Consider the following 19,127-nt stretch of genomic DNA (forward strand, 5'->3'; position numbering starts at 1 on the left):
TTACATTTTTGCGAAATCTTTTTGTATTTTTTTTATTTAAAAATATTATTCACATTTCAAGAAAAGCGTAAAAATGTAAGCAATAATTTTTGCTTTGAAAGAAGAATTAAGTTTTGTATCACCTACCAAATTTGTAAAAACGTGCGCTTGGCACGGTCGGCATTCGCTGTCTCGAATTTTACTATTCGGGAATTTTCCAATTCGGTAATATTATAAACTGTCGGGAATTTTAATATTCGGGAATTTTCCAATTCGGTGATATTAGAAACTGTCAAGAATTTTATTATTCGGGAATTTTGTAATTCGGGATTTTTATAATTCTGAAATTTTATTATTCGAAAATGTTATTAATCTGGAATTTTCCAATTCGGTATTTTTAGTTTTCGGCAATTTTATTACTGGTAAATTTTATTTTTCGGAAATTTTCCAATTCGGTATTTTTATTTTTCAGTAATTTTATTATTCGTGCATTTTATTATTTGGGAATTTTCCAAAACGGTATTTTTATTTTTCGGCAATTTTATTATTCGCGAATTTGACTAATCGAGAATTTTCTAATTTAGGAATTTCACAGTATCGGAAATTTTATTTTTCGGGATTTTTTAGTCCCACCGTTTTAAAAAAATTGACCATTTTTTTTAAACAACTATAATTTATTTATTAAATTCTCGGATGCAATTATGTCCATATAATATTTTTAACAGTTTAAAAAAAATGAAAATTCCCATTTTTGTATGATTTTAAACAGTTTATTGTTTTAATTTTCGATAATTCGAATGTTACAAATGAATGAATTTCCTAAAATTTAAAAGTCATTTTTTCACAGTTTAATTTGAGCAGCTTAATTTTCAAAAAGTGAAGGATAAAAGGATTGAAAAAATCTAATTAAAAAATGTTTAATGATTTAAAATGATTATTTATTCAATTCTGAAATTGAGACAAACTGACTTTTCAAAATTTAGAAATTAAATAAAACAGAGTTTTAAATAACTGAAAATTAAAGAAAATTGTTAATTGCTTTTAAAATAGTTCAAAATATTAAGACTTGAATCTAAAAAAATGCAAATTCGAACAAACCGACTTTAAAAACAAAAAGTTTTGAATAATGGAAATTTTTCCTTATCAAAATCTTCATAAAGTTAAAGAAAATTGAAGATTCACCTTTCAACACTTCAATTTTTAACCGTTTAATTTTAAACACTCAAAAATTCGAAAAAATTGAATTTTATAAAAAAGAGTTTTTATAAATTGAAATACTTTTTAGTTAATTCTGTGCAATATTTTCAACCGTTTTTTAAATATGAAATTCGGCTTTTTCAATCCGATAATGGAAAATCGAAAAAATATGAAAATTGAATTTTCAAGGGTTGAAAATTAAAGAAAACTAAAATCTGAAGATAATAAAAAAATATATTATTCAAAATACAATTTTTAGAATTTAAATTTTCAGTTTTCCAAAAAAAGAAGAAAATTCAATTTTAAACACATGAAAATTGACGATGTCGGTTTAAAAAAAGAAGTTTTCATGAATTAAAATGTTTGTTTATTAAATTTTTATCTGAAATTATGTCAGAGTTCTATTTTTATCTCTAGTTTTTAATACAAAATTCGCTTTTTTGTAGAATTTTTAGAGATTAATAATCAGAGTATTAAAAATTAAAGAAAATTAAACTGTGAACAGTTGAAAATTAAAGAAAGTTGAAAATGCAACTGTTTAAAATTAAGGAATATTCCAGAGTCGAAAATGCGTAGCATTTAAATATTATATAATTCAATTTGCAAATTTATCTAATTTTTAATATTCTCTTCTTTTTAATTGAATTTTTTTATTAAAAATGAGTGTTCAAAATAGTTATATTTACATATTTTAACATGAGAATTTAATAATTAAACATTTCAATCCTTAAACAAAAATATGGTGAAAAAGTCGATTATCTCAAAAATGGGTCTCCATTGGCAAACAGGGTCGTCAAAATTAGTTAATTATATTATTGACCAACAGCGACGAATTTTCAAAAAAAGTTTTCAATAAAAAAATATATGGATTCAAATATTTATGGACTAAATCCTCTTATAAAATTGTGTAAATATAATATTTCAACATTTTTTAAATTACAAAATTCGTTTTTTCATTTTATCGTCAAGAGTTTAATGTTTAACTTTTGATAAATCATATATTGAAAATTTAAGAAAATTTTAATGTTGGAAATTGAATGAAATTCAAAGTTTATTTTTTAACAGTTTCATTTTCCAAGGCTTAATTTTCATTATTTAAGAATGCGAAAAAATTAACTTTAAAAAAAAGTTTTATTATAGAAATGATTATTTATTAAATTGCTAAAAATTAAAGAAAATTAAAAATTGAATTATCAAAGATCAAAAATTGCAGAAAATTGAAAATATGTAAACAAATATACACACACCTTAAGTTTTAAAAAATTGAAAAACTATTTCAAACATATTGGGTTTCAAATTTTTTAAATTAAATTTTAATTACAATCAAATAAACTGAATCCCTTTCGAATTCCCAAATGTATCTGATTTCATTAAAATTGTCTGAATTATTTAAATTCCTTGAATTCGTAGAATTTCTTTAATTCTTATAACTCTCTGAATTCATAATATTTCAGGAATTAAGTGAACTCATAGAATCTAAGGAATTCAGAGAATTTAAGCAATTTATGGAATTTGAGAGAAACAGAATATTAAAGAATTTTAAGGGATTTAGAAGAATCAAAGATCCAAGATAACTTACGAATTCAGATAATTTGCGGGATTCAAAGAAATTAGGACTTGAGAGATTTTTATGCATTCAGAAAATGCAAGGAATTGAAAATATTCAAAGAATTTGTATAACTATAAATATTCGAAGAATTTAGAATAAGATTCTGAATATTCAAGGAATCCAGGATATTAAACGATTTCACGGAATTCAGATAATTTCAGGAAATTCAGAACATTCAGGGAATTCAGAGAATTCAAGGAATGCAGAAAATTCAAGCAATTAATGGAATTTGAGCAAGTCCGAATATTCAAAGATTTCAAGGGATTTAGAAGATTCAAAGATTTTCGATAACTTAGGAAATTTAGAGAATTTGCGGGATTCGACGAAATTAGAACTTTTTATGCATTCAGAAAATTCAAGGAATTGAAAATATTCAAGGAATTTTTAAGATTCTGAATAAACAAGACATTCAGGATATTAAACGATTTCACGCAGTTCAGGTTATTTAAGGAATTTCAGAAGATTCAGGGAATTGAGAATATTCCAGAATTCAGAGAAATCAAGGAATTCAAGCAATTTGTGAAATTTGAGCAATTTCGGATATTCAAAGATTTCAAGGGATTTAGAAGATTCAAAGATTTTCGATAACTTAGGAAATTTAGAGAATTTGCGGGATTCGACGAAATTAGAACTTTTTATGCATTCAGAAAATTCAAGGAATTGAAAATATTCAAGGAATTTTTAAGATTCTGAATATACAAGACATTCAGGATATTAAACGATTTCACGCAGTTCAGGTTATTTAAGGAATTTCAGAAGATTCAGGGAATTGAGAATATTCCAGAATTCAGAGAAATCAAGGAATTCAAGCAATTTGTGGAATTTGAGCAATTCCGGATATTCAAGGATCTCAGGGAATCTAGAAGATTCGAAGATTTCCTATAACGTGGTGAATTCAGAGAATTTGCAGAATTCAAAGAAATTAGGAATTCATAGATTTATATTTTTTATGCAATCAGAAAATTCAGGGAATTGAGAATATTCAAGGAATTTGTAGGATTCTAAATATTTAAGGAATTTGAAAGATTTTGAATATTCAAGAAATTTAGGATATTAAACTATTTCACAGAATTAAGATAATTTCAGGAATTTCGGAACGTTCCGGGAATTCAGAATATTCCAGAATTCAGAAAAATCAAGATATTCAAGCAATTTATGGAATTTGAGTTAGTCCGAATATTTAAGGATTTCAGGGAATCTAAAAGATTTAAAGATTTCCGATAACTTGGGGAATTTATAGAATTTGCGGAATTCAAAAAAATTAGGAATTCATAGATTTTCATGCATTCAGGAAATTCAAGGAATCGAAAATATTCAAGGAATTTGTAGAATTCTAAATATTTAAGGAATTTCAAAAATTCTAAATATTTAAAGAATTCAGTATATTAAATGATTTCACGGAGTTCAGGTAATTTTAGGAAATTCAGAAAGCTTTAGGGATTTTAGAGCCTGTAACGAATGTATGGAACTTAAGGAATTCAAAATATTCAAAGAATTCAAGGATTTCCAAATATTTCAGGATTTCAAGAATTTCAGAGTTTTTCCGGAAATAAGGGAATCTGACAAATTTGCATTGCTTTAAATACAAAACTCTTAATACAAAATTAAATTTGACATTTTGTCATTTTCTAGTAATGCAAATAAAAAATTTTAATTGAAATGTTATAATGTTCTAAATATTCCAGTTTCAAGTTGTAATATTGATTCATTTTCAGCTTTAAATGTCAAGTAGTGAAATTATTTAAATTGGTAAACCTAAGAATAAAAATAAATTGATCTTAATTTATTTTTATTTTATTTATTTATTATTTATTTTTGACTTGAAAAATATTATTAGTTTTCAAATAATAATTTCATTTTTCTGTCCAGTTTAAAAACTTTTTAATTAATCATAACAAATTTGATATCATAAATACAAAATTATTTCCTAAACTTTTTATTTTTATTTAAAATTAAGAAATAATATCAGTGTGATTGGATTTGAAAAGTTTATTAATTATCCAATTTTATTTTTAAATTTTATCAATGAAAACAAAAAAAAATCCGTCCACCTCGCTCCGCTGGGAGTCGAACCCCGAGTCTCCTGATTGCCGGTCGGGTTTTCTACCCACTAAGCTCCTGGAGATATTAAAATAAGAATCTGTCTATATCTTATTTATAATTTATTTCTTATTTATCAGATTATTCATAAATCATATTTGTGTAGTATCGTGGACTATTTTTTTTCTGAGGTGGAGAACGTCGACCTCAGTGGTCAATATAATAGGAAATATCAATAACCGCTAAAGGTGTTTATCCAGAACACCTGCGCGACAATATCGATCTTTATGTTACTTTTTATCGGTATAATTCAGTTAGTCAACTACATCGCAATTATGTTTATAGATCGAGGTGTACTTATATTACTATATATATACAATTTTCTAACTCTCTGCACGAAGCAAGTATTTATATTCGCATTCAATGAAATTATAATGACAACCTACTGACGTTTTTATTGCGTCGCTCTTATCTTGATTTATTTTTTTATGAAAGCTGAATAACTTTTTATGGAAAGAGAATTTTTTTTCTTCTTGCGAATTTCAAACACAAAACAAAAAAAAAAGCTAAAAAATAATTTAAAGTAAACGAGGCTAATTAGACACTTTCTCAAAAGTATTTTTTTAATTAAAAAATAATTTGTTCAACAACTTATTAGGTATGGTTGGATCGAGAATTTGGTTGGCTACAAAATATTGCTAATAATTTTTAACTAAAATGTTTTGTTTCCCATTTACTAAAAAAAAAGTTAATTGATGAAAAATCTATGGAACGAAAAGTCGCGAGGCTTAGTCGACAACCCTATGGGGTTAAATCGATACTTGAATAAACTTTTGAAGAAAAAAAGGATATATTTTTACAATTTTTATTATTTTAGCCAACTGAATTCTAAATCCAAAAATTACTAATAAATTGCTAAACAAATTTTTTGTACATTCTGCTCATATAGTTTTTTAATTTTTAATAAATTTTTTTTTTTAAGGAAGATGATTAAAATCACTTTTTTCAAAAAATTTTTTACTGTAATGTTTATTTATTAAATTGTGTAAACACAAAGTATTAGCAATTGTTTCTTATATAAAATTCAAGATTTTAAATTGAGGAAAGTTGTGGAAAATTCCACTGGCAACAATTGGAACTGTTAAAAATTCAATTTTCCATATTCTTTATGGATAACAATGTTTATATATTAAATTGTCTAATGAAATTAAGTTAATATAACAGTTGAAACATTGTTTTTAACACAAAATTTACTTTTTTTCTTACATTTTCAAATAATAGTGATAATTTTATTGCTAAGAATTAAACGAAATTAACAATTTATAATTCAACTGTTTATATTTGAAAAAATTAAAATTAAATTGTTAACAGTTCAAAATAAAAAAATTTGAAATCTGAAGGAATTTGACTATAAAATATTCAAAGTTGAGTTTTTAGAAGTTGAAAACTAAGGAAAATTGAATATTAAACTTTTCAAAATTAAAGCAAATTTTCAGAGAACTTTCAACGGTTTGAAATAAAAGAAAATTGAAAATTCATTTTTGCGAAATTAAAAAACATTTATTTGTTGCATATGGGGTAAAATTATTAATTTAACAGTTTAATGTTGAACAGTGTAATTTCCATTAGTTAAAAATTCATAAAAAATCCACCTATAAATTTATGAATTGGATGGTTTATTTGATAAATACTAATGTAAAATTGCTAATTAAACTATTAAAAATAAAATAACAAAAGTGGTATTTTATTCAGTTCAAAATTTAAAATTTTAAAATTGAAGATTGAACCAAATTTAATTTCCAAAAGTTAAAAATTGTGGAAAATTTAATTTTCAGTAGCTTCTTTCAGAGCTGTTGAAATTTTAAGAAAACGAAATATTGTAAATGGAAATCTAAACTGTTGGAAATTGAGGGAAATAAAAAATTTTTTTTTATACTGTTTAGTTTTTAACAATTTAAAATTAAAAAAAGACTACAAATTAGTTTTTGTGAGCTAAAATGTTTATTTTTTCAATTCTAACCTTAATTTATGTAATTATAACATTTTTTAAAATTAAAAAATACAACTGCTGAAAGTTCAATTTAAATTTTCTTCAATATTCAACTTTTACACATTTTTTAAAATCAACTGTTCAAAATCAAAGAAAATTGAACAAAGTAGAAAATTGTATTTTCCGGAACGACAAAACTGCCGAAAATTTTATTTGAGCAGTTTAAAAATTCGGTAATGTCATAAATTGCCGGGAATTTTATTTTTCTTGAATTTTTCAGATCAGCGATTTTAATTTGTTGGCAATTTTAGAATTTTTAGATTTTTCATTTTTGAGTTTTTTAGTTTTCTTATATTGGGAAAAAAGTATTTTTTTCACCATTTTATTCCGCTAATAATTGACCTAGCTTCATAAGTTTATTTGTTTTAGAGAAAATTTTTGTAAAATGTGTGAAAAAAAGAATGACAAAAAGAAGCTTTTAATTAACATCGAAAATAAAAAATTAATGAATTTAAAAAAAAGTATTTTAGCAATTAAAAAAGATTTGAGATTATACTTTTTTAAGTTGTCTTAACAAATTTGAAATGTTTTTTAATTTTCACCGAATAATAATTTTAAGAGAAATTAAAGAATTTTGTAAGGTTTAACAGAAATAAAAAATTTCATTATGTACCTAAAATAAATTTAAATAATTTCTTATTTTGAAAAATTCAGTTAAAAAGATTATCTGAAACATCTGAAAAAATCTGAGAAAAATTGTCAAAGAAGAGTCAGAAAGATCATAAAGGCAACTTATTTGAATTTTCCAGTATTTAGAAAAAAATTAGGAAAAATGTGAATAATTAAAAAAATAGAAGGCTTAGAAGGTCTCACAAAACAAAAAGTTTTTATTATTTAAATTTTCAAAATAAAAAATCATTAAAAAATTTGACTTGGATATTAATAAAAATTTTTTTCTTAATCTGCTGAGTCCTTCAAAACTTTCTAATCTTTAAAAAAGATTTTTTTTAATTTTTTGATATGTTTTTAAATAATCTCTTAAAATGAATGTTTTGAAATAAAAAATTATTTTAATTTTTCTTAGGAACCTAACATTTTTTGCGTGAAACCTTAAAAAAAAATAACAAAATCTTAAAAACTTTTATTTTTGAATCGTTTCGAAACTTCGGAAAAAATAAATAAAAAGAATTTTAAATTGTCCCAGAAATCTTTAAAAAAAATGAACCTCTTTAAATCTTTCATAATTATTAAAATACTTTCTAATTTTTAAAATGGCCTCCAATTTTTAAACAATCATTTACAACATTTAAATTTTCTATACAATCAATAATGTTTAAATACATTTAAAAATTATTTTATTACGAATTAAAATTAATTCGCCGGAAAAGACACGTTTATAAAAGGTGATAAACAAACTTGGAGAGAGAGTAGAAAAACTTTGTTGCAAATCGCACCACATTTTTATACTTTCTCGGCACTCGTAAGGTGTCTGATTTCAAAGTGAAATGAGTAAATTAAATGTTCGATAAAGTGCCTGATTAATTATTATATGATTTAAAATAAAAAATTTTCTCTTGATCGCAAAAAGTCATAAATAAATAATTAAAAAAATAAATTATTGTGAAAATATTATTGCTCCACGTTTCACCAATTTAGGGGTTAAACAATTCTAATAATTATTAAGTTGAACCCCAATTGTTCCAATTTCGAAAATATGAATTTTTCAACAGTCAGATTAATTTTCGGAACAAATATTCAAATTTTTCACAAAATACATTAATTTTACATTTAAAAAATTGTCTATTACACCAAAATAATTTGTTAAAATTTTCAGTTACAATAATTAAGTTTTTACAACAAAAAAGTTTGTCACAAAATAGTAAAATCTTCAATTAAAAACAATTTATTTTTATCCAAAAGTTGCATCTTCTACCAGAGAAATATGAAGTTTTTATCAAAATAGATGAATTTTCAAAACAAAAAGAGGACTTTTCATCCAGAAAAGATCAATTTTTCATTAAATCTGGCATAGTGAAATTTTCGTTTGAAAAGTTAATGTTTAGCTACAAGAAAATGTAATTTTAAGGAAGTAGTTACATTTTTTAATTATTCTATTTTCCTCCTTAGTAATGCTATTCAAAGAAAATGTCAAAACTTGAATCATAATTTTTATTATTGAATGTACTTTTTTATAATAAAATCAAGGTTAATGTATTAAAAATATGAAGAATACAAAAATGAAATACATTTATAATAAAAATTTCATTACAACTTTTGTGATTTATTTAATAGTACGCCAATTAATTAATCTTATAAACAATGACACAAAGTTTTCAGCAAAACTTATGAATCCTCGAAATTATTCAATATTATGTTTAATTTAGAAAGAGTGAGTTTTAAAATATTTTTGGTGAAAACTAATTGTCTCAAAATTACAAATTAGTTAGAAATTAGAAAAAAAAGTACCAAAATGATATATAAGCTATGCATAGGATATTGATTTTTGAAAGAAGTGGACATTTCTTGAAATTTTTTTAGAAATTTCAAAAATTAATAAAAATTAATTGTTTAAATAATCCAATGTGGTTTTTTTTAAACAAATTTACGGCTCCAATCAATGACCAAATTATATTTTATTTCAAAACTATGATTATTTTCAACATTTAGTTGCAAAAATTGACTTATCTAAAATTCAAATCTATTTTAGTTGAAATATGAACCGAAATATGTAATGAATATAAAATTTTTAGTTAAATATTCGTCCTCTTTGGTTCAAAATTTATCTGGTTTGTAGAGAATTATACAATTAGTTAAAAATGAATCTCCTTATTTGAAAATGTATGATTTTGTTTGAAAGTTTTTCCATTTTGATAAAAATTTAACAATTTTGTTAAAAAGTTATTTTTTAGGTTGAGAATGAATTTTTTTACAATAGTTATTCTTTTTTGATAAAAAATTAAGATTCTTGAATCAAAACTAAACTTTTTAAGGAAACTTAACTCTTTAATTGAAAATTCGACAATTTGGTTGAAAATTAATATAATTTGTTGAAAATTAAACAATTGTGTAAAAAAATTATTTTTTTTTTATTTAAAATTTTCATTGTAGTTCAGCATTCAATTGAATATTTATTTTTCACAAAGTAATGCTACTTTCAAATACAAAAAAGATGACATTCAAACATTCAAACAAAAATAGAATAGTTAAATTTTCAGTAAAAAAAACTCATTTTCCACAAAAAAAAGTATTTTCAACAAAATAGTGAAATTTTCGATCAGAAAGGTGAATTTTAAAGTAAACTTAGGAATCTTTAACTTATACAATTATTTTAAAGAATTTGATTGATAGACAAAAAACAAATTTTCTCCAAAATGGGTAAACTTTTATCAAGATAGCTTAATTTTCAAAAAAAAAGAAATTAATTAGCAAGAAAGAAAATAAATTTTCTACAAAAATAAAACAAATTTTCAACCAAATCGTTGAATTTTCGAAAAAAAGGATAAATCTGTAACTACAAATGAAAAAGTTAAATTTTGTAAAAAAAAAAGAACTAATTTCTAACTAAAAAAAATTAAATATCAAAATAGATTGATTTTCTACCAAAAAATTCAAATTTTTAAACAATAGAGGAATACTTGAATCCTTAATTTATGAAATTAATTTTTAACCCAAGAAACGATTTTTCAACAAAATAAATGAATTTTTAACTAATTTCTAAATAAAAAAATTTATTATCATCAAAATAGATTAATTTTTTAACCAAAAAGGTTTAATTTTCAACCAAAGAGAGTCCAATTTTTGACCAAAAATGGAATAAATAAATTTTTATATGATGAAATGCATCTTCAATACAAAAAATGAAAATTTTAACAAAATATGTGAATTTTTAACCAAAAAAGGTAAATTTTTAACCAAAAATGAAACAGTTCAATTTTTTAATAACGATTTTTCTTGTTAATAACAAACAATTGGTTTTTCCAAAATGGATACATTTTTTACAAGATGGTTGAGTTTTCAACCAAAAATATTTATTTCAAGTTAAGAAAATTGATTTTCTACAAAAGCGGGAATTTTCTACCACATATATGAAGTTTTAACCAAATTGTTGACTTTTAGACTAAAATAAATAAATTTTTATACAAAAGTGAAATAGTTGAATTTTTAGTTAAAAACCCAATTTCCATCTGAAAAATTAAAGATCAAAAGAGATTAACTTAGAAACCAAAAAAAGTCAAACTTTGTATCGAAAATTTAATAATCCAATTCTCATTTTATTAAATTCATTTTCAACCAAAAAAACCAAATTTAAACAAAATATATGAATTTTTAACTAAAAAAGGTAAATTTTTAAAGAAAAAAACAGTTAAAATTTTCATTAAATAATTGTATAGAAAAAAAATAAATTCTACTAAATGAATGAATTTTTAATGAGATGATTGTATTTTTAATAAAATGTTATTATTAAAATAAATAATAAATATGATTAAGCATACTTTCTCAAGATCAATTAAAAAAAGTTTATATTAAAATGTTTGATGCGCTTTTAAATTTGAGAGCTTGATTTATTGTAATTAATTATGAATGATTAATTTTACTAATACGTAAAATTATTTCTATAGATTTTTTAAACTTTAACTTTTTTGAGGCTTTAGAAAATTATAAATAATAAAATTTTTAATAATGTTAATTTTGATCGCGCAGTTATAGAAATAAAATTTGTCTGGATTTTTTTTTATTAATTTTTGTATTTTTTAAAAATCATTATTTAGAATTTTTATACATCTTAAAGTCGATATAAATTTTTTTTTTTAATTTGGGAACAAAAACGATTAATTTTTAACCAAAAAAAGATAATAAGTAAAAAAATAGTTAAATTTGCAACTATAATGATGGAACTTTAAACAAAATATTTTGATTTAATCAAGTAGCTAAATTTTTCACCAAAAATTAAATAATTCTAAGGAAATCAGTTGCATTTTTAACCAGAAAAGACGAATTTTGTGCAAAGTTGTTAAATTTTCAACAAAGAAATATATTTTAGATACGATTTTTTGTACAAATCGTTAAATTAACAAAAAATTTTAATTTGGAATTAAATAGATAAATTTTTAACCTGAAGAGACTAACGTTTTAAAAATCAGTTAAATTTTCAACGAAGAAAAAATTTTTTATTTCATTTATTGAACCTTTAACAAAAAATTTAATTTTCAACCAAATTGTTCAGTTTTCCACCCAAAAAGACGAATTTTTAACAAATCAAATCAATTTCCTTTAAAAAATAATTACCTTTCTCTAAAATATTGTTCATTTTTCTTTTAAATAATTAAATTGGAAACCAAAAGGCAGCTTAAAAAAAAATAAAATAAAATTGCAATTCGAAGAGATGATTTTTAAATAGAATAGTTAATTTTTAAACGCAGGATAATTTTGAACCAAATACTTGAATTTTCAACCCAGAAGGATGAATTTGCGACAAAGCATATGAATTTTCATGAAAAATGGATGAATTTTTTCCAAACCTTTTTTAATTGTATTAAAATAATTAATTTTTGAAATGAAAATTATAACTTTTAATAAGACTCTTGAATTTACATAAAAATAATGGAATTTTAAAATGAATTTTCAACCTAAACATTTTAATTTTCCACAATGTATTTAAATTTTCATAAAAAAACGATGACTTTTCAACATAAATATAAGCAATTTATATCGAAATAATTACATTTTCAAACAAATAATAAAGTTATTAAACAAACCAGAATAATTGTCAAGCAAAAATATAATAGTAGACTATTTAACCAAAAAGAATTTGCTCAACAAAAAAAATTGGATTTTGTTGTTGGCCGCTATTGATTCAATTCAAACTCTATTAATTAGTTTAGCGATTTAAAAAATGTATACACTAAAGAATAATAGTATTAATGAACATTCAATCTAATTTTTAATACTTTTAATATGTAAGGTTAGAAACCTAAAAATTTCGCTTAGAAAATAAAATTAATTTTTCACACAAATTTTTGATTTCGGACCAAGAATTAGAAACAAAGAGAAATGTCTTAAAATTAAGATTTTATTGTGTTTTTTTGTACATGGACTACACTTACCCGTGCTTAAGGAAAATGTGGAAAATTTCACACACTTCAAAACAAAATTAAAAATATTTTTTGCTGATATTTTTTTCAGTTTAAAGCAAGAATCTTCTCAAATATTTGAAATCGACCCTATTTTAATAATTAATTTATTGAAAAACTTTAGATTCTCAATATTAAACACCTCAATATTAAGTAATGGGAAAAATATAAACAATTGGAAAAATCAAAAATTTAAAAAACGTTTCTACATTTCAAATTTCCAAGAAATAATTAAATAATAATCCTGGAAATAATTTGAATTGTTTAAACAGTTAGTCGCTGAAGCGCGAAACACAAGATTTTATATACTAGAAGCCTAAATTAGGACCTTTTATAATAACTAATAATTATTCGCTGCTATTTGGATTTTTAGATTTTTTTAATACAGAACTTGAAAATTCGAGATAAAATCGAAAAAAATCATAATGGGTCTAAAAAAGTGCAACGAACCTACCGATTATGATTTGATTGCGGACACAGTCTGACTGCGGATGCTGAGCCTTGCTCTGCTTATATTAGTGCAACTCACTTCCATCGCCCTCCCAACTCCTTCCTCTTTGCGAATCGGTTGCAAACATTTTTATTTGTTACAGATCAGACCGTCCAGAAACTATCTTTCAAATTTTAGGTTTTTTATCCCCATCCCCCTTGCTGGCCAAAAAAATAAAAATATCTATGAAAAATAAAACAACAAAAAAAGAGGAAAGAAAAATGAGAAGGCAACAAACCAAATCCCGTTACTTCTCTTTTTATTTCTTTCATCTTTTTTATTTTGATAATTATCAAATCACAATTTAAAAAAATATTTACCAACGTTTTAGCACTTATACAGCTGTCTTGTCAAGGCGAAAAAAATTAGAGCAGGCAGGAACAGCAACGGAACCACGAGGGCATCTAGAGAGCATCGTGGGTTCGTTGCTGTTTCTGCCTGTTCAAAATATTTTGTATTAATTTTTTGCCCTAATAAGGTGCTGGATGAGTGCTGAAACATTGGTGATTATTTTTTACAAATGTTTAAAAAATTTTTAAATTGATAATAATAAAAATAAAAATGACGAAAAAAATTTAGAAGACAGTTGACTTAAAAAAAAAGTTTATTTTTAACCACCTGTTCAGAAATTTATAAGGGAACTATTCGGGGCAAGGACAGGACGTCCTGACCGACAATGTGGCGCGGTCATGAAGATCGACTGGTATTGTGGCGCTGAGTAGAAGTTAAACGTTTGGGTAAAAATTAAATAAAAAATATAAATTTGTAAAAATCTATTTTAAATTGTTGAAAAATATAGTTTGCTTTTACTGTACATTTTTAATTTTTTATGAATTTAAACACCCTGTATATTTTTGGAACGGAGCGAAAAAATATTTGTATTCAAAAATAAGAATAATTCTTTGACCTAAAAGACTATCTAGCACCCGATTAGGTCTTCGAACAAAATTATAATGTGATCGTTAAATTTTCAGTTACAATATTAAATCATCAATCAAAACTTAAGTGGATTTTTGACAAAAAGTTCAATTTTCTGCAAAAGAGATAATTAAAAATTTTAAAAATTAATTTCTAACAAAATAGGAAATTTTTTAAATTTTCTGAATAATAAAATAATGAAGATTTTTTTAAATATCAGAAATTCTCATTTTCTGAAAAAAGTAAGCGAGATACGAAAATAGTTCACAAAAAAAGTTATTTCTCCTTAAAAGATCACTAAAAAGTGAATTCAACACTTTTCAAGATTTTCCACCTCGCAAGTTTCAGCGCGCCTAGAGCGTATTAATTTATAACGTGTTTTTTTCCGAAAATTTTAGTTTGTCTTTTTTTAAATTTATTTTTTAAGATTAAAAGAAAATCTACCATTTCTATCTAAAGATCATAATAAACAAATTTGTCGATCTTTCTTGGCTAAACAACTTTTGTCTATTAATTTTTTTCATATCTTGTGTTGTTTGTAGATCAATTTTAAAATTAAAAATTGTATTTTTTAATATTCAAACTAAAACTACACTTCCCATAAAAAAATGATTGTCAACAAATTTGTAGATCTTTTTTTGGCTGAACAGATTTTGTTTTAGTTTTTTGTGTACCTTGTTTCATTAGTCCAACAATTTTTTTTTCAAATTTAATGTTTTTTTTTTTATAGAATTGAAACAAACACTACATTTTCTATAAAAAGTCACAAAAGAAAATTAAAAAAGAAAAGATGTTTACGTTTTATAGGCAGCAAGTCCAGTGCGAGGCATCTCCCGAAATTGCTATTGTATGAGACTTTAGATGTAAACTAATAAATGTAAAAATCAAACATTTCAATTGTAAATATTTTTTGGTAAAAAATAAAAACTTCGGGCTTAAGATGATTTCGGAGTAAATCAAAGGAACATGCAACTAAAGAGATATTATGAAAAAAAGGTAAGAATAAAAATTATCGTTGTAACAGTCGGATTTCTCGTATAATAAATAAAAAGAGAATTCAACACAACATTTTTTTAAATTTCTAATTTTAGATTATTTTTTATAATTTAAAAAATCAATGATAATAGATCCAATTATAATTTCTTCGGATTTTTAAGGAGAAATCTAAGAACAATTTGAAGGAAAGAATTAATGGAGTTGAAATTGTTTATTTAAGAAAATTTATACGCAATTTTATGTTTAATCTTTAATTTTAGGTGAAAACGGTAATTCTAAAAAAATCCTAATGATTAGTTTCAATTTAATTACCAGAGAGATTCTTTACAATTCTGCTTGGTTGGTTTTTATTGAAATTAAAATTATTAATAAAAATAATTTATTCACAAAAATAATAAATGTATGATTTCTTAACGCCAATTAATTATGTCAATTCAGTCAACCAAAAAAAGTTGTGGTTTGTAATTTGAAAAAAAAACTTGCAATCGAATAATTTCTCCCGTTTAATTTTTGAATTTGTAAATTAAAAAAGATTTTCCTGCGACTAAAAAAACGTTATGACGAATTTTTTAAAATTAAAGTTTTTGTGGTAAACACTGAATAAATTCTGCAGTTAGAATCAAACAAATAGGTCAAGTTTTTTGCTAAGGCAAACAAAATTTCTTCTCATTTTTAAAACATTGAAATAATTTATATCAGAAAAAGTTCACTATAAAATTAAAAGTGTAACATTTTTATTCTAAAAATGTGCAATCAACTTCACTTAGTACCATTTAATTAATCTACATCAGTTGAAAATTAACCTTATTGTTTAAAAATTTCTGTATTTTGTTTAATTTTTTTTTGTGATAGAATATTCCTCTTCTTGGTGACTAATTAAAATTTTTGGTTGAAAAATCAACGATTATGTTTAGTTTTAAAAAAATGTTTTGGTTTAAAAATGATTGCTCTGATTTAAAATTAAACTGTTCTATTTTTCGAAAAAAAATTCGTTTATTTTATTGGAAATGAACCTTCTTGGTAGACATTTTTACTGTAGGTTGAAAATTTCACTTAAAATTAAAATTTTTGTTAGAAAATTGATGTATTTTGTTAAATATTATTATTTTTTGGTAAAAATGTAATGTTTTTGTTTAAAATTTAATTTCTTTGGTTAAAAATCAGTTATTTTTAAAATATGCAATTTCTTTAAAAACTTTTTTTTCTGACTTAAAATTAAAATATTTCATTTTTTGTTGAAAATTCATCTATTTTTAAGAAAATTAACCTTCTTGGTTAAAAATTCCACTATATGGTTGATATTTTTAATCCAAACGTGAAACATTTGTTTTAATGTTCATGTATTCTGTTAAAAATCATTCTTTTTTAGTAGATGATAAATTATTTTTGTTAAAATTTCATTTCCCTGCTTAAGAATAAGTGTTTATATTTCAAATTAATTTTTTAACTAAAAATTTAACAATTCCATTTTTTGTTGAACCCTTTTTTACAATTTTATTGAAATATATCATTAAAATTTTATATTATTCGTTTGGCACCTTATTTACTTAAATTAAAATTAAACTATTATATTGTTACTAAGAAATTCGTCTTTTTTCAGTTTAAAATTCATCAATTTTATTGAAAATTTGTCATTTTTTTGTAAGAAATTCATCTTCTATCTTGAAAATTAATCTATTTGGTTAAAAATTAATTTTTTCGATTAAAGATGCATCCCTTGATTTAAAACTTTATTTCTTTGGTTCAAAAAATAACAAATTTTGCACGAAATTCGTTTTTTTTCTTGTTGAAAATTAATTTTGTTACTAAAAATTTATCTATTCCATTTTTTCTAGAAAACTGATCTTTGTGACTTAAAAACTTAACATTTTGGATCATATTTTGTATCTTTATTGATTTAAAAATCTTTCTTTTTCAAAAATTCAACTATTTTCTTAGAAATTTATATATTTTGGTTAGGTTTAAAATTTTTTTAGTGAAAATTAAAATATGTTTTGTGGAAATATCAACTATTACCATTTTTCTTCACAATTAGTTTTTAAAAATTAAAGGTCCATTATTTTGGTAAGAAATTTAACAATTATGTTGAAAATTCCCTTTTCCTAGTTTAAAGATTAACTATTTTTACTGTAAATTGTTTAAAAAATTTGAAAAAAAATATTCATAATAAAATATATTCAAATATATAATATTCGGCGTGATTGAATTTTATATTAAAATAATTTTATTAAAAAATTGCTAGCTGTAGGAGATTTTTTATTTAATTCTGCCAAGCTGTGCAATATCTACTGTGGATTTTTGAAATGTATTTAAAAATGTCCGTATAATACTTTTTTAACGAATTTCATGGTGTATGTATTTTATTATTATTTATTTTCTCAAATTGCTTGCCCAATTTTGATTTCAAAGATTTATATAATTCTGCTTAAAATATGTGTTGCATCGCAGTTATTAAAAAAAGTATAATTATATTTAAAAAATAAAAAATAATTTTTTTTTTTAAATTTAAACCGTTTATTTTTTAATTTATTTATTTTTCAAGAAAACCTAATGTTTTCTGGCAACAACTTTAATTTAAATTAATCTTTGACTCTGGTGACTTTTGCGGAATTCTGTTACTCAAGATGACTTTTTTTTGAAAATGAAAAAAAAGTAAATAAAATTTATAATTCACAATAACGGCGTTTTAATGGAGGATAATTTAGTGACAGTTTAACGGAACTGTTCTTCCAGAAACGTGTGATTAGAAGTTTTATACTATGCAGTTTTTTTATTGGATGGCCTCTGATTCAAAGTCCCTGGTACCTTTTTCAGGCATCGTGAAATTTGAACCGGAGGCGGATAATAATTTCTAGCAACAAATGCACGAACACGAAGCGCGCGATAAGATTTTTTTTTTAAATTCCAAACATTGAAAGTGTAAAGAAATTTAAAATTCATTTAAAAATTAATCACAAAACTTATTTATCTTTTTAAAACTATTAAATAAAAAATTATTCTAAAAATTAAACTGAAACTTTAAACATTTGAATTTTTTTTGAAATTTAAAGTTTTAAATGAAAGGTTTTTAAAAATTGCGAAATTTCCGAGAAAAATTTTTTAAATTGGATAATTTAAATAATTTGAATTCGAAGTAATTAAAAAATAAAAATGTTGTAATCAAAAACAAAATTTATCACATAAATTCTAAATATTTTGAAATTCTAGAATTTCAAATTGTTATCACATAATAAAATAGTGATTAGGACTGAAATTGATTAGAGAAATTTTTATTAGATCAAAGAATAATGATTATTTAGGAAACAATGCTGAATACTTTTGAATTCAAACCGTTTAAAGTAAAAAATATTAAATAATTTTGAATTAAAAATATCCTATATCAATCAATTTTTGATTGGATGAAATTAAAAAAGGAAAATATTGCGAATAGAATAGAAAATAACTGAATCTGTATTATTTTTAAATATAAGCGTTTAAAGTTTTATAATTTGAAATTGAAAAATGTCTAATCCGAAGCTTTAAAAATTGCAAAAATTTCCGCGAAATGTTTAGAAATTCGTGAATTTTATTGTAAAAGAGTGGAAATAAAATCATTTGTAAATTAAAATATTCTAAATTGAACACTTTATTTCACCTGAAGGATCTCGAATTCGAGCAAATCCAGATTAAAATGTTTGAAAATAGGGTGTTCAAAATTAAATAATTAAAATTATATTACTTTATGGAATTCTACGAAGTCAAAGTTGTTGAATTTCTAGAATTTGAAATATTAAAAAT

At 22.8% G+C, this 19,127-nt stretch overlaps 1 protein-coding gene across 2 annotated transcripts in view; it reads right to left on the bottom strand.

Moving 5' to 3' along the window:
- The window catches only part of LOC117178250 (superoxide dismutase [Cu-Zn], chloroplastic-like), a 64,243-nt gene that overhangs the window by 17,448 nt on the left and 27,668 nt on the right, over positions 1-19,127 (bottom strand). The window contains exon 1 of one of the 2 annotated variants that reach the window (XM_033369593.1): positions 13,401-13,421. The exons of the other annotated variant lie outside the window; for it this stretch is intronic. The gene's annotated coding sequence lies outside the window, so the exon portion shown is untranslated. Of the gene's footprint in view, positions 1-13,400; positions 13,422-19,127 lie in introns of those variants that run through there. 2 annotated transcript variants of the gene reach the window in all.

Source organism: Belonocnema kinseyi, chromosome 8 (genome assembly GCF_010883055.1).
Source record: "Belonocnema kinseyi isolate 2016_QV_RU_SX_M_011 chromosome 8, B_treatae_v1, whole genome shotgun sequence".
Classification (NCBI taxonomy): Eukaryota; Metazoa; Arthropoda; class Insecta; order Hymenoptera; family Cynipidae; genus Belonocnema; species Belonocnema kinseyi.